Genomic DNA, 15,765 nt, shown 5'->3' with positions numbered 1-15,765 from the left:
CTGGCCCATCCAACCCCCGCCCCTAACTGCCCCAACCCCTATCCCAGGGGTGGGCAAATTTTTTGGCCTGAGGGCCACAGAGAGGTTGCAACACTATATGGAGGGCCGGGTAGGGAAGGCTGTGCTTCCCCAAACAGCCTGGGCCCTGCTCCCTATCCGTCCCCTCCCACTTCCCACCCCCGACTGCCCCCCTCAGAATCCCTGACCCATCCAACCCCCAGCTCCTTGTCCCCTGACTGCCCCCTTCTGGGACCCCCACCCCTAACTGCCCCCTGGGACCCCACCCCCTAACCAGCCCCCCACTTCTCCCTGTCCCCTGACTGCCCCAACCCCTATCCACACCCCCGACCCATGACAGGCCCCCTGGAACTCCCATGCCCTATCCAACACCCCCCCCCTTCCCTGTCCCCTGACTGCCCCTGCAAAACCTCTGCCCCGTCCAACCCCACCCTGCTCCCTGTCCCCTGACTGCCACCCCGGGACTCCCCGCTTCCTTACCATGCCAGAGCCAGCCATGCCACCATGCTACCCAGCAAGAGCAGCTGGGTATAAAATTTACTTAAGCTATAGTATAAGAAAGACAGGCTGTTATGCCTTGACCTGTGGGAGAACAGAAAGGCAGTTGCTTGACTGTATAGGAAAATGGCACATGTAAATATATATGCAGCCAAATGCACATTATAAAGTGTGGGCATGGTAATGCACATGTAAACACAGAGGGACAAATGCACTGGTGTAAATGCATGAAACTCATTTGATTTCAGTGGCCTTGCATCTGTGTGAGCCAGGTCTGAATTTCCTGTAATAAATTAATATACTGTTTTGTGGGACTGAATGAAATGCCCCATTCATGAATGGAAAACACTATAAAAAATTAAGCCTGTATGACATTTGCAACAACATAAAACAGTTGCAACTTCATAAGAAATTGGCTGCAAACTGACTTTTTTCAAAAAAAAGTTTTAAAACTTCTCATAAGTTTAGTTGCAAATCTATACAGCGGGTTTGTTAGAGAAAGGACCCTGCTGTTAAGGGCAAATTTTGTCAGCTAACCTTTTCCTTGCTGCCCATTATTTGAGTTTAAGTAACACCTCCCTGACTGAAATATCCACATTCATAGCAGTATGCACCCATAGATGAGAAGTAATTTAATTTTTTTGAACTGCCCTACATTGTCTTATTAACGGAGCAATTAGCTTAAGCAGCAGTCACTGCATTAGAAATGACATGATCTTGACTGTGCCCTTCTGTTCCTCCCAGTCAGGCATGACTCCAATAAGTTTCATAGAAAAGAACAATATTGCAGAATATTTTTGAAATAAAACTTTGAAAACATCTCCTCTTATTTCTTACACTACTGAAAACTATGTTCCCCTTGCAACACATTTTGCAGAGGGTGTTTAGAATAAAGCAACCTTGAAATGTCTCATGATGGTTACTTCTATTATGACAAACCTCAAGGTAATTGAAACGGTACAAGCAGGATAACATGAGCTTTCCTTGCAATCATGTTTCACCATTATAGTAATAGACTTTCTTTATAATTTCTGATACATAAAATAAACTGCTTTTTATTGACAGTATCTCCCTGCCAAGCCCTGCAATTGTCCTTGTTAAAATGAGCCTTAAAACATTAAACACAACATGGAAAACCAGCTGTCATTTGACTCCATATTTAATCAAATAAAGTACAAAAACTAGGCAGCAGGAAAGTACAAGGGAAGCTGGCGTTTGTTGGTCTTAGGTTTTTTTTTTTTATTTACAAGAAATTTCTGCATCAAATGAAGGTGTGTTGTGCATGGTGTGCTGAATTCCAGAAACTGACCAAGACACTCTCAAGAGACAATATTAATGCAGTTTCAAGTCTGTCTGCCTAAACCACAGCTAGCATAGCACAAAGCACCCAACTCCCATTTGTCACTTGCCAGAAGACTGCAGACATAGATATGGCCACAGTAACCCATGTATTTGTAGCCTGCCAGGCTTAATTATCACGTCTGTTATGCACTCTATAAAAAGTTCCTATTTGTACACAATGCAGCAGCCTGAATGCGCAATAAATGGATGGCTGTGAACACATCATCTTGGTGCTCCACTCTCTGCAATGGTTCCTCATATAATACAGAGTCCAAAACAAAGTTGCTATAGAACAGAGGTGGGCAAACTACGACCCGACCTGTGGGACCCTCCTGCCTGACCCTGAGCTCCTGGCCCGGGAGGCTGCCCCCGGCCCATCCCCAGCTGTTCCCCCTCTCCCGCAGCCTCAGCTCACTGCTTCGCTGGCGCAATGCTCTGGGCGGCAGGGCTGTGAGCTCCTGGGGCAGCGCAGCTGCAGAGCCCGGCCTGACCCGGTGCTCTGTCCTGCGCGCACGGTACGTGGCTGGCTCCAGCCGGGCGGCTTGGCTATAGCGCCACCAGCCACAGGTGCTCCAGGAAGTGCGGTAAGGGGGCACAGAGTGGGGGGAGTTGGATAGAGGACAGGGGAGTTCGGGGGTGGTGGTCAGGGGGCGGGGGTGTGGATAGGCGTTGGGGCGGTCAGAGGGCAGGGAACAGGGGGATTGAATGGGGGCAGGGATCCCCGGGGGGCAGTCAGGAATGAGAGGAGGGGTTGGATGGGGCGGCAGGGGGCAGTCAGGGGCGGGGAGGTCTGGGGGCGGTCAGGGGACAGGGAGGGGTGGATGGGGCAGGAGTCCTGGGGGGGCCATCGGGGACAGGGAACGGGGGGGTTGGGTGGGGTAGGAGTCCCCGGGGGGGGGGGGCCATCAGGGGGCAAGAAGCAGGGAGGGTTGGATAGGGGTCGAGGGCCGGGCCATGCCTGGCTGTTCGAGGAGGCACAGCCTCTCCTAACTGGCCCTCCATACAATTTTGGAAACCTGATGTGGCCCTCAGGCCAAAAAGTTGCCCGCCCCTGCTATAGAAACATAGAATTATAAAAATGGAGGATTGGAAGGGACCTCAGTAGGTCATCTAGTCCAGTCCCCTGCACTGAGGCAGGACTAAGTATTATCTATTTTAGATCATCTCTGACAGGTGTTTGTCTAACTATTCTTAAAAAACCTCCAATGATGGAGATTCCACAACTTCCCTAGGTAATTTGTTCCAGTTAGACATTAGGAAAAATGTCTTAACCTAAATCTCCCTTGCTGCAGTTTAAGCCCATGACTTCTTGTGCTGTCCTCACTGGTGAAAGAGAATAATTTATCACCCTTCTCGTTTATAAAAACCTTTTATGTTCTTGAACACCGTAATCATGTCCCTCCTTGGTCGTCTCTTCTCTAGACTAAACAAACTTTCCTCTAGGTCACGTTTTCTAGACCTTTAATCATTTTTGTTGCTCTCCTCTGGACGTCCTCCAGTTTCTCCACATCTTTCCCAAAGTGTGGTGCCCAGAACTGGACACAGTATACCAGTTGAGGCCTTATTGGTGCTGAGTAGAGCAGAAGAATTACTTCTCATGTCTAGCTTACAACACTCCTGCTAATACATCCCAGAATGATGCTTGCTTTTTTTCGCATCAGTATTGTCTTATTGACTGATATTTAAAGTCCTCCATGAGTTTGGTCCTACTTACTACCTGAATGGAAGGTGTTCCTTTGTCACTGTAGTAAATCCACCTCTCTGAGAGTTGGTAGCTAGGTCAATAGAAGAATTGTTACATTGATCTAGCAGCGTCTACACTGGGGCTTAGGCTGGTTTAATTACATTGCACTGGGGGTGAACATTTTCACAGCCCTGAGCAATGTAGTTAAGCTGACCTAACTTTATAGTGTAGACCAGCCCTAAATCAGTAACCTCACCAGGAACAGCTTTAGGTATGGCTGACTCAATTCTGCCCTCACTTACACCCATGCAACACCCATACAGGCAGGGAAACTGCATAGATGTAACTTGAGGTGTAAGCGGTTATGACACTGGGTCACAGTTTGTGGTAAGGTGCCTTTTTATAAAGGATTAATAAATAATTAATAGATGTTATAAGCATGTTACAGACATGAGTGGCATTTGCTAGTGATGATCAGTAAATCAACAGAAGGTGTTATAGACGGCTGTTGCTTATTACTAAGGTTTACCTGTTGACCTGTTGGACTCGACAACAATCTAAACAGTCGGTTAACCCCTTATTACACATCTACTGACTTCATTAACCCTTTATAAACTAGTTATGCAAAACAGTGCATCACTTTCCACTCTGCAAGATGAGGCAGAAGGTATTTCCCTCACCTGATGTTCATCTCTAAAGACAATACAGGCACACTGATACCCGCATCATCGCTTGTCCTTGATGACTTCCTGAACAATCAGCACAGACTAGTTCTGACCCAAATTAGCATTTTAATTCCAGTTCCCTGCTCACACCCGGAACTGTGCTGGAACTTCGAAAAACTCCGAGTGGTCCAATTTCACTGTGACTGGAGAATTCAGTCTCCTGCATTCCCCCAATCCTGAAGACTTTTGACTGATTTACTGCATGGCTAATCGCTGCTGCAAAGACTAACATCCCCTGGGGACAGAGGTCATTGTACACTCTGTGCTGTAATGCAGAGAGCCAACAGCTCCTCCACAAATATGACAAATGTAGAAACCCAGAAATTGGAAAAGTCCTTGTGGAGGCTATGGATGCAACAAGTGGAAATGGTGGCTTGAATGCGTAGAAGCTCTAAACTTCATACACTCAAGCAGATGCACCTGGAATTTGCTGAAATACCTGGGAGCTGCAAACTCCACACACGAGACTGCAGGTGAAAGCCAATGCCATCGCTTCTAAACTTTTGTTGACATCAAAACAGCCAGTGGATAAAGTATTGCAGATAAGTCCGGCATCAACTCTGGCAGGTGATGTCCACATGTGCGCCATCATCCCAATGATCTGGACCATTCGCAAGTAAGGAGTTTGTTGCAGCCACAAAACTGGGAAAAGCAGCAGGGAAAGATGGCACCTATCCTGAATTCCTATATAATCTAGATCCACTGGCATTGAAGTGGATGATGAAGCTTTTCACCAACACCCTGGAGGCCAGGGAAATCCCCTGCATGTGAGAGAAGCCAAGGTCATTGCACTCCTAAAGTCTGGAAACCTGCAGATGACCCTGCTAGTTATAGGCTGAGTTCCCATTTGAGCACTACCTACGGAGTAATGGAGTGTATGATTCTGAACCAAAATTGGGCCTGCTGTGGATGCCAGGCTACTGAAGGAGCGAGCTGGTTTCTGACTGCAAAGGAGTTGCTGTGACCAGGCCCTGGCCCTTACTACAAACACTGCGGCAGGATTCCAATGAAAACTCAAGACTGACTCTGCTTTTATCAGTCTGTCAGTGGAATAAGACACAGCTTGGAAGGATGGATTGCTACTGAAACTGGAAAAAGTCATCCCCTGCGTGCGGATTCCCCAGCTGCTGAACACCATGCTTAGCAACCAAAGGATGCATGTATATCTCAGAGGTCAAACCACCAAGCCTCACACTTTGAATAATGGGCTACTGCAAGGCTCTGCACCGTCTTCAAGGTCTAGAGGAGCAATATGCCTGAAACAATAGCACAAAAAATTGCACAGTGTGATGATTTGGCTCTTGCAACTCAGGTCCATAGCTGTAAAGAACTTGAAGAGATCCTTACATCTGACCTTAAGATTGTGGAGGAGTATTTCCAAAAGTGGTGGCTGAGAACAAATCCAAGTAAAGTGGTAGTCTCTACTTTCCACCATGATAACAGAACCCACAAAACACTCTGTTGAGTTCTATGTTGAAACTGTGCATTATGACCCAAAGCCAACATATCTCGATGTCATTCTTGACTGCACACTCACCTTTCATGACCACGTCAAGACAATAGCCTCTAAACTGAAGACTCACATAAACATTATCCAATAGCTGGCAGGAACAAATTGGGGATCAACTTCCCTGGTGCTATGAACATTGGCCTTGGCCCTGGTGTACTCAATTGCAGAGTACTGTGCACCTGTGTGGACAAGAAGCTGCCGTACCCAATTTCTGGACAGGATAGGCAGCTGAATCAGACCATGCAAATCGTCACAGGAACTTTAAAATCAATCCCTCTACTGTGGCAAACATCAAATCACCAGCTACCCATTGAGAGCTATCCATTGAGATATAGCCACAGCACGAGACCTTAAGCACACTGAAGACTACCTGGAACTTCCCATCCAGCAGGGTATAGACAACATACCCCAACAATGCCTGAAATTGTGAGAACCACTATGGACCACATATAACCACCTAATTTCTCTGAACCCAGCCAGCAAATGGCAGAGTGTCTATACCTCATCCACCATTCCAAACAAGCACATTATCACTGGGACAAGAAGTCATCGTCCCAGTTCTGACCTGACTTTGGACGCACTGAGAAGCATCTGAACAAACCATGGAAGATGAGCCTACTTGACACAACAGTGGAAAAGCAAAGATTCCCCTTCATGCGACTGCAGTGAGAATGCCTAACTATCATAACACAGTGCCCCAAGCATGGATTCCAAGGTGAAATGGATGATAGGCACAATGGCACAGAAGAGGTCTTAAACTGGCTTATGGACCTAGAACTGTGCCTATAGAATGCTGCTCTGTAGACTCCATACTGGTGTGAAAGAAACTATTTATAAATGGAACCTTAATAGAAATGTGTCCTGAAGCCGTGATACCTTTGTTTTCTGCATTATGTGTCTTTAAAGGTGTGTGACCTGTAGATTACACCTGGGCAAAATTTTTCATCTGAAACTCTTTTGGTGAAAAATGCAGATCCAGTGACACCAAAATATTTTGTGAATCTGTGTTGGTTTCACAGAATTGTTTGTCTTGAAAAACAAAGAAACAACTTCTGAAAAAGTCAAAACATTTAATTTTGACATTCTTTAAATGAAACATTTTGATTTTTGGGGGGTGTCAAAAGAACTTCATTTCAGAATTTCCTTCAATTTTATTAAAAACAAGCAGAATAAAAACAAAATTTTTCATTTGTCCTAAACTGGCTTTTTGATTTGCCAAAAATTATTTAAAATCTTGGAAGTCTGGATTGACCTGAAATGATTTTCTTTGGGACGGCCAGTGAACCGAAAAATCTCTTCTCACTGTTGTACTCTGGATGCGTGCAAATACAGCAGCCAATTGGTCTCAGAGTTGTGGCAGAGGAGACACACACCCTGTATCCTTTCATGGAGACTTTTCTTTTAATCTTTCTTTTTGTTGTTACCCTTAATATCAAATCTATCATTTTAGAAAGGCTGCTTTGAAAGATATTTGGGGAAGGGCTGTCTTTTTATTATGTCCATACAATGCCTAGCAATTAACTTCAATGGAGTTATACAGTTTACTGCATGGGATAAACCAGTATATGTATATTATGGAAGTGAAAGCTTATTGGAAAATTCTCTCTCGTGTTTGTACTCTGGCATTTTATATTTGAATTTGCTATATACTTCACAAGTCAATCCCATTGATTTCAGTGAGAGTTAGGCACCTAGGCGCTTTTGAAAATCCCACTCGCTGTCCATCTGCACCTTTGATGCACCTAAAAAAATCTGACCTGCAGATTCAGGGTCAGTTGTTAAGTCAGTCAATAGAGTTGTATTGATGTAAAACTGTTATAACATAAAATCAGAACATGTCCCCAAGTAAGAATAGATTTCATGTACAACAGTATGTGTGAGACCTATATGTAAACACCTTCTAAATGGAAAAAAAACCCTACTGATGTGAAAAAAAAGACATTAGCAGTAATTAGGACAAAATAAAATGGACACATTGAGATTTAAGATAACGATAAATAACAAATATAAAACAAACATTTTGTATAATGTAGAACAAAGATATTACCTCATCCACTTTGTCTCAATAAATAACAAGGCAAAAGATAAGAATAGTTGTAAAAACTAAGGTACTGTAAGAGAAACATTGGAAATCCATAGACCAATACACTGATGTGGTCAGCTTGTGTACAGGTAATAAAAATCCATAAAATGTGGAAAAGCTGTCTAAGCAGTACATAATTCCTCTGAAAGCAATTAAAGCTGTCTAGTCTGTAAGTTAATCACTGATAATAACTATTCTTTCCCAAGTTAATTTACAGTCTTCAATGACTCCATCACAGAGTGAGTGGAGATAGACAGAGCCAAATTCTCCTCTCACAGCTGTGAAACCCCACTGATTTCAATCAAGTTGACCTTTTGTAAGCGAGAGTATATGGTCCATAATGTGGAAGCAATGCATAGAGAGAGCTCCAGTCAACATTTTACAGCAAGTAACAGTATTTCTGCAGTAAAAGTTTCATAAAGACAAGCAGGTGGAAGCTGCAGGGGAGCAGGGCAGGCTGTTATGTTGAAATAAGCCTTATAAGGAGTTTGAATCACCTCCCAATAGGACCCATTGGAATTGGAGCAAGGTGACTCAGAAATTCAACCTGATATTACTGGTCAATTGCCTGTACTATAGAAAAGAACATGTTTTTCATTGGTGAAGTAGTTATAATCCTCCTTAAATCTGGAAACGAGGATGTTAGCTCGAAAGCTTGTCTCTCTCACCAACAGAAGTTGGTCCAATAAAAGCTATTACCTCATCCACTTTGTCCCTCTAATATCCTGGGACCAACACAGCTACAACAACGCTGCAAGCACCAGTGATGTTTTCGGTCAGGTAAATATTGTTTTTATTAGTGTTTTTACCCTTATCCTTACAAAATTATAACCCCTTTTTTTTGCGTGTGCACAAAAAATGCTGGATTCACCACACTGGAGTCTAAAATACTCTGAGCCGCAAAAGAGACAATAGAATGTTTATCCATATGAATCAGCAGGGACCGCCTTGTGTGTTTCAGTCTCCATGCGCATTCAATCCTCCCTCACTCTGCTGAGACTGCCAGTTAGAATGATGGCTTTGGAATCTGGATGCCTGCCTGTTGACTAGGCACTTCTCTATGGCCATCAACCTATTTCATATAGGCTTCTGACATCAGATAGCAATGAGTTTGGTAACTACTGATTGGCTTATTGGAACTTTATGCACTTACTCAGGATATGTCTTCACTACCCGCCGGATTGGCGGGCAGCAATCGATCCAGCGGGGATCGATTTATCGCATCAAGTCTAGACGCGATAAATTGACCCCCGAGTGCTCTCCTGTTGACTCCTGTACTCCAGCGCCATGAGAGGTGCAGACAGAGTCGATGGGAGAGTGGCAGCAGTCGATTCACCACTGTGGAGACACCATGGTAAGTTGAGCTAAGTATGTCAACTTCAGCTACGTTATTCACATAGTTGAAGTTGTGTAACTTAGATCGATTTCTCCCCCCGCCCCCAGTGTAGACCAGGGCTAAGTCCCAGAGGCCATGCAGTATCACTTTAGTATTATAATAGTACTATAGTAGTATTTACAATATTACTGTAGTAAGACTGCAATATTGTGGAGTTAGGACCCTAAACAATTTCTGCTGTTTCTTTGTGCATTTTATGTCTCTAATATATTCTTAAAAGGTGCTGAGTAAACCGGGGAAAATTTTTTGGACAAATAGATTGTTCTTTTTTTTTTTTAAATTAAAAATGCAGTTTTAGTTGACCTGAAACTACTATATTTGTGAATTTGACACTAATAGGTTTGGCTATTTTTTAAAAAATGGGTGGAGGGAGAGAGAGAAGAAGGAGGAGGGTGGTGGAGGAGGCAGTGAAGTAGCAGATGCTGCTGTCTCCCCACCCCCAACCTCCCCTGGTAAACTTTAGCCCACTCCCAGGAATGTGAGACACCCCGATTCAACCCCACCCCACCCCGGAACGGACCCAGAATAGACTTTTTCAATTCTTGAGTCACACAAAATTCTAAATTTTCAAGTTCAACCCAAATCAATGTGTTTTAATTTTTTTTGGACCTGCCACCCAACCAAAAAAATCAGTTATTCACCCACCTCTATTGCTGAACACTGTCAGCTTCCATTGTTTTCCATGATTAAATAAGAGGTCCTAATACTGAGACAGCTGAAGAAGATTCACTTTTAGTTCAAATGGCCTCTGTTGTTGAGGCAGATCCAAACCTCACTGAAGTCATTCGAAAGACTCTCACTGACTTCAACAGGCTTTAGATCCAGCTCTTGGAGCTGGAAGACACAAGCTCTGTCCCTGCTGTTGCCATGAAGTCTTGAGTGGACACAGTTTGCAGGATGGTAACACATGAGAAGTTCTTTGTAGTCATGCAGCTACAGACTAAATTCTCAATTCAGGTACCGTGCTGATGAGTACAGCATAAATAGCTAAATAGTAGAGCTGTGTAGGAAAAGGGGAAAAATAACAAAAGATCTTGCACAAAATTTGTCCTTTGTTTTTAATTTACAAAGATTTTGAAATTTGAACTTTTTTGACCAGCTATTATAAGTCGTCAGATGACAGTCAATGAGTAAATATTTAGATAGATTGACAGATATGAGTTGCCTTACTGTACCAGACTGTTTCCTATATTTTTTGTTTTAATAATAATAAAAATAATTAATCATAAATTAATATAATATCTGGCTATTATAGCACTTTTCATCAGCAGATCTATGAGCACGTTAGAAAGGAGGTCAGCATCATTATCCCCATTTTACAGATGGGGAAACCAAATCTTTCAAAGCTTTATTACAGATATTTTCCCCTGACCAATACAATTTAAATTTGAAAAGAGTTCTCGATCCTCACACCCCTGTCTCATTAAGTTTCCAACAAGCGGGATCTAAAATAAGACTACTTGAGGAATTTTGTCATTCCAGATGAGCAGCTGGTGATAGCCATAGGATATGAGTTGTCAGGTAAAGAGAGAGTACGTGTATGCATTGAGTTGGTTCACACTAGGGCCAATGGGAGTTGCATCGGTGTAAGTGAAATCAGCATGCACTCTAGTAAGGTTACAATGGTTTTTAGTTTGGTCTCTGGTTAAGAAAGGTGAGTGAGAAGACTGGCACCAGTCTATTCTGCTTTCAAAGGGTAGCATAACCCCCTTTTTCATACCTAGACCTCCCCTTCCATCTCGCCAGGACCCTCCTTCCATTTAGAAACATGGATGGGCAGGATGTCCTGAAACTTTTTACATCCCCACCATGTTGACACCCCATGGCATAGACATTAGCTTCACCTAGTTACATAGATAAAGATAAAAGGTAGAACTGAAGATCTTCTAAAGGCCGGTGGAAGGGGATATAAGGTGGGATCCAAAATATTGTGAACCATTTTTATGTTTTTCCATTAAGTATAACATTAAATATGTTAGTAGGTCTTGGAGAAAGTCTGGAGAGATCAGCAGCTGCATGAATAGCATCCTCAGAGGCAGCAGGGGTGGGGGAGATATACAATCCATCCTAGGAGTCTGAGAGTTGCATATAAAAGAATTATTAGTAAAATACAGACAGGCCTTTATATTTGCAATAACCCGCCCTCTATTTAGGTTAGGAAGTTTAGTTTACATCCTTGTGTGAGATGAGCAGTCCTTTATCTCCCAGCCCTGAAATACTCATTTTAAACTAGAACGTCTCTATTACTGTCTGGTGCAGGCATGCCATAATTAAGTGGAAAAATTGCTGTCTCATCAGGCTTACATGCGTCTTAGTTTTGTCTAGCAAGCTAAGCCCCTAACAAAGAGCCTCAGTTCCATGATGACAAATACTGAAAGCACAAAGGAATTCTTTGGAGGAAGAAATGTAATAGTAAAAGCACCATCACGGAAACTAATAAGGGAACAGCTCCATTTCAAAGCCTGGACAGCTCTTTTGAGGCTCCATTTTGTGTGTATGGGTGTGCCGTTTGGATCACTCCAGAATCAGGTACAATGCATCTGGGAGCACTAATAGAATATTCAGGGCAGCAGCCACTGATCAACCTTCTAACAAGGTAAAATGTGTGGTTCCCCCTGCCCAGGATCGGCTCCTCTGGTTAATGCAGAAAGGGAACAAAGCCATGGGCTCATCATCAGTGTTCCCCTTTTCTGTTCCTTTGGGGTTTCCAGTGCCAGCAGCATGCTAGCCTCTCTCTGTTCTTGGATGTTCCGAGCATCAAGGCTAGGACTGTGATTGGCCTTGGTACGGAGTACAAAGAGGTGAATGATCTTTGTAGCCTTTTCTCCCTTGTATATTCGCATAGGGTAATCTATCATCTAACCCTCAGAATCCAAGACAAATATTACACACAGTTCTTACTCAGGAAAAACTCCCAGTATCATGCAAAAGAAAAAGCACTGGAGAGAAAGCTACACACGGTGAGCCAAGTTCTGTTGTCATGCACACCCACACAATCCCAAGAGGGGAGAGTTCTCCTCTGACACCCAGTGTGTCAGTGGGATCTCACAGGGGTAAATGAAAGCAGACTTTGGTCCCATATGCTCAAAGGCCAGGCTGACAGGAAAGCCCTGAACAGGATAATACCAGGAGTGCCAGTATGCAATTGCACTCACAGTTCTTTTGCAAAATGTCACCTTTTTCACTGAACACAACATATGTGGCTGGAATGACACAATGGAATGGAATGATTCCAGATATATTGTTGTCTGAGAGTGTGGTTTAACTTTACACCTTCATGTGGGCAATCTGCACATTCACTTCAAACCTGGGACTATCCATTTCCATACTAATAACATGGATGAGTGAAATTCTGCTCTGTTACCCTTGCTTAATTCCAGTGAAGGTAGTTTTCAGAGTAGCAGCCGTGTTAGTCTGTATTCGCAAAAAGAAAAAGAATACTTGTGGCACCTTAAAGACTAACAAATTTATTTGAGCATAAGCTTTTGTGAAGTGAGCTGTAGCTCACGAAAGCTTATGCTCAAATAAATTTGTTAGTCTCTAAGGTGCCACAAGTACTCCTTTTCTTTTTAATGAAGTTAGTGGAATTATTCCAGAGTAACACTGCAGTTACTGCAGAAATTGATTTATCTTTATATCTTTGTTTTATCATTGCTAAACTCTTTAGTGGCAATTGAACACGTCTCCTTCTTTGGAGGATTCGAGAAAGGATTCATTCAAGAATTTTTAATTCAGGGTGGTTTTGGATTCTCAGTTCGTCCTGGAATTACACATAGCAGTGGTGATGGTAAGTTCCTTTAAGTTTCTCTCTCTCTGCTGGACATCTGAAGCCCTTCCTCTTGGACACCATGCTACTATTATCCATGTTTTTGTAGCTTCTGCACTGGATCAGTCTAATATGCTCCACATTGGGACACACTTGAAAACGAGATGGAAGTTACAGCTGGTGCAGAATGTGGCTGCCTGACTGCATAGCACTGTTCACAGTAAGGGACATATTGGGCCTATTCTGTGACAGCTGCTCTGGTTTTCTATTTGCTTCCAGGTGCAATTCAAGTGTTGATTTTGAAGTATGTTATAATTGGTTTGGACCCTAGCTGTGTGTAGCATCTCCCTGTGAGCAGCACGGCAGCTGAATTCAGCTGGGACTAGTGTTTCCTTGATTTTCATCATTGTGCGCCTGGTGGCCAAAGGTTCTCAATGGAGATCTCTTGAATTTGGAATTCTCTGCCTCTGCTCGTTGTTTGAACATTGGTACTGCCATGCTGGATCAGCCATCATATCCATCTAATCCAGTATCCTGTCTCTGACAGTACCAGATGCTGCAGAGGGAAGGTGTAAGAACCCCATAATAGGCAGATGTGGGATAATCTGCCTTCCCCCACACCTAATGTTAGATTTCATTCTGGTTTCAAATTGGCTTAAGCCCAGAAGCATGAGATTTAATAACTCTCCCAAAATGTTTCTTATAATTAATTATGATAATTCTGGATATTCTTAGTATCCACAGGAATGTCCAAACCTTTTTTGAATCTTGCAAAGTTCTTGGCCTCAGTAACTTCCTATGGCATTGAGTTCCACAGTCTATGTACTGTGTGAAGGAATTTATTTTATCAGTTTTGAATTTTCCCATCTTTTAATTTCATTGAATGCCGCCTTGTTCTTATGTTCAGGGAGACCAGAAGTTCTGACCTTCTTTACTGTGGCCATTCCTTATATTACATATTTTATTCCAGTATGATTAGTCCACTTCCATAGTTCAACAATTACCCTAACGCAGATTAATTATACTGGGATGAAGTCACATTTATTTGAGAATAGAGTGTTGAGATAGTGTATTGTATCGGTTTAGCTTTAGTGGTATAATTATTCTTCTATAGCTATGCCGGTCAGTCCTTAGGCACTTGCTTGTAAGTCTTAAAAATGATTTAGACTCATAAATGTTTATGAACATTTTGCCCTAGAGGTCTCGCTCCATTTATCTTTGTGACATGGAAGCTTGTGCCCTTTGTTGATATAATGTAATAATCTATATGATTTTATGGACATGAGTGCTTACATTTCACTTACACGTTAGACCAATCATTTACTTTTACTGTTTTTAATAATAATTGGAGGTAGGGAGGAAAGAAAGTTCCAGCCTTGAGATGACTTCACTGGATTCCCAAAGGCTGCTCTGTGGCATACAGGGTTCTTATAGCTCCTGTAACCTCATTTTCCTTTTCCTACAGCATTTGGTCAGCTACTGTGTTGCCTTTTGCTGCTACCTCTGAAGAGGGCAAAGGAAGCTGTAAAGGACCTTTCCATCAAGAACATAACATATATGTTCAATTTAAAATGAAGAACTGTGCAATAGGCAGGTAGGAGATTAGAACTGATCTGTGGGCAGGGGAAACTGGCTGCCATAGCTACTTTTCTGTTCCGATTTTTAACAATAAAAATAATTACTCAAGATTATTTTTTTTCTACTAAACCTCCCCACATCTTTGACAAAACCTAGAGTTTCATCTCTTCCAATCATTTATCCTCTGGAGATTCAGGAACAGCTCTTTCTTTGAATGTATCTGGCTCACAGTGTTAAGCCAGTATAGCAAAGATAACGTTAACATACCAGGCTGTGGAGTCTAAAGAAACCCATGGTAAATTCTGTGCAAATCCTCCCATGTTAATTCATTGTTAACGTGGTAAATGAAACATACAAAAGAGACGAGATCTGGAGTTCAGGCTCCTATTCTGTTCTAACTTGTTCTGGCGTAAATCTGGAGTAACTCTGCTGAAGTCTGTTCCAGCTGGAATACCAGCTGAAGATGTGGCCCATGATGCCAAAACTGGTGTGAGTGAGAAGAGAATCAGGCCCAAAGCGCCTATGGTACCTGTACTCCTCCCCCTTTTATGGGATGCATTACTTTCACATAGGGTTTTCATGACACAGTCCCATAACATGGGAATGTGACATGGCATATGGATGATGTTGAAGAGGTGTTGAACAGTCATGTTGCAGTAGTGTCCCCCACGAGGCCAGGACCCTGTTGTGGTAGGCGCTGTACAGATATAGATAGATAGATCAATTGATAGTCCTTGCCCCAAATATCTATTTAGACTGTAAACTAATAGTTAACAGGTAGATGAGATGGACAGATTAGCAGAAGAATGGAACAGTAAGGCAAGACGAGGTAACAAAAATAACAGGAAGTTTTTAGCATAAGTTAACTGTGTCATAATAAAGTAGTCGTGTTAATGATATGTCAATGCTAATTAATAGTTCTTATTTTGATCTGCAAACAGTAGTTTTTATCACACTTCTGAAATGAAATCAGAGTGTTTTTATTTCCAAATCTATTATCATGCATCCCTTATGAGTTTGCTGAATTATATTTTCTAAAACACCATATTTTGGACTTGTAATGGGATTGTCTGTCTGTCAAGCAGGCACGTCTGTATTGCAGTAAGCTCTACAAAGGTTTTCGTGTATACTTAGCACTAAACAAAACTGCATTTTTATGACTGTTA

Source organism: Chelonia mydas, chromosome 2 (genome assembly GCF_015237465.2).
Source record: "Chelonia mydas isolate rCheMyd1 chromosome 2, rCheMyd1.pri.v2, whole genome shotgun sequence".
In the NCBI taxonomy this organism is placed as follows: Eukaryota; Metazoa; Chordata; order Testudines; family Cheloniidae; genus Chelonia; species Chelonia mydas.
Note: the sequence above shows the minus strand (reverse complement) of the source record.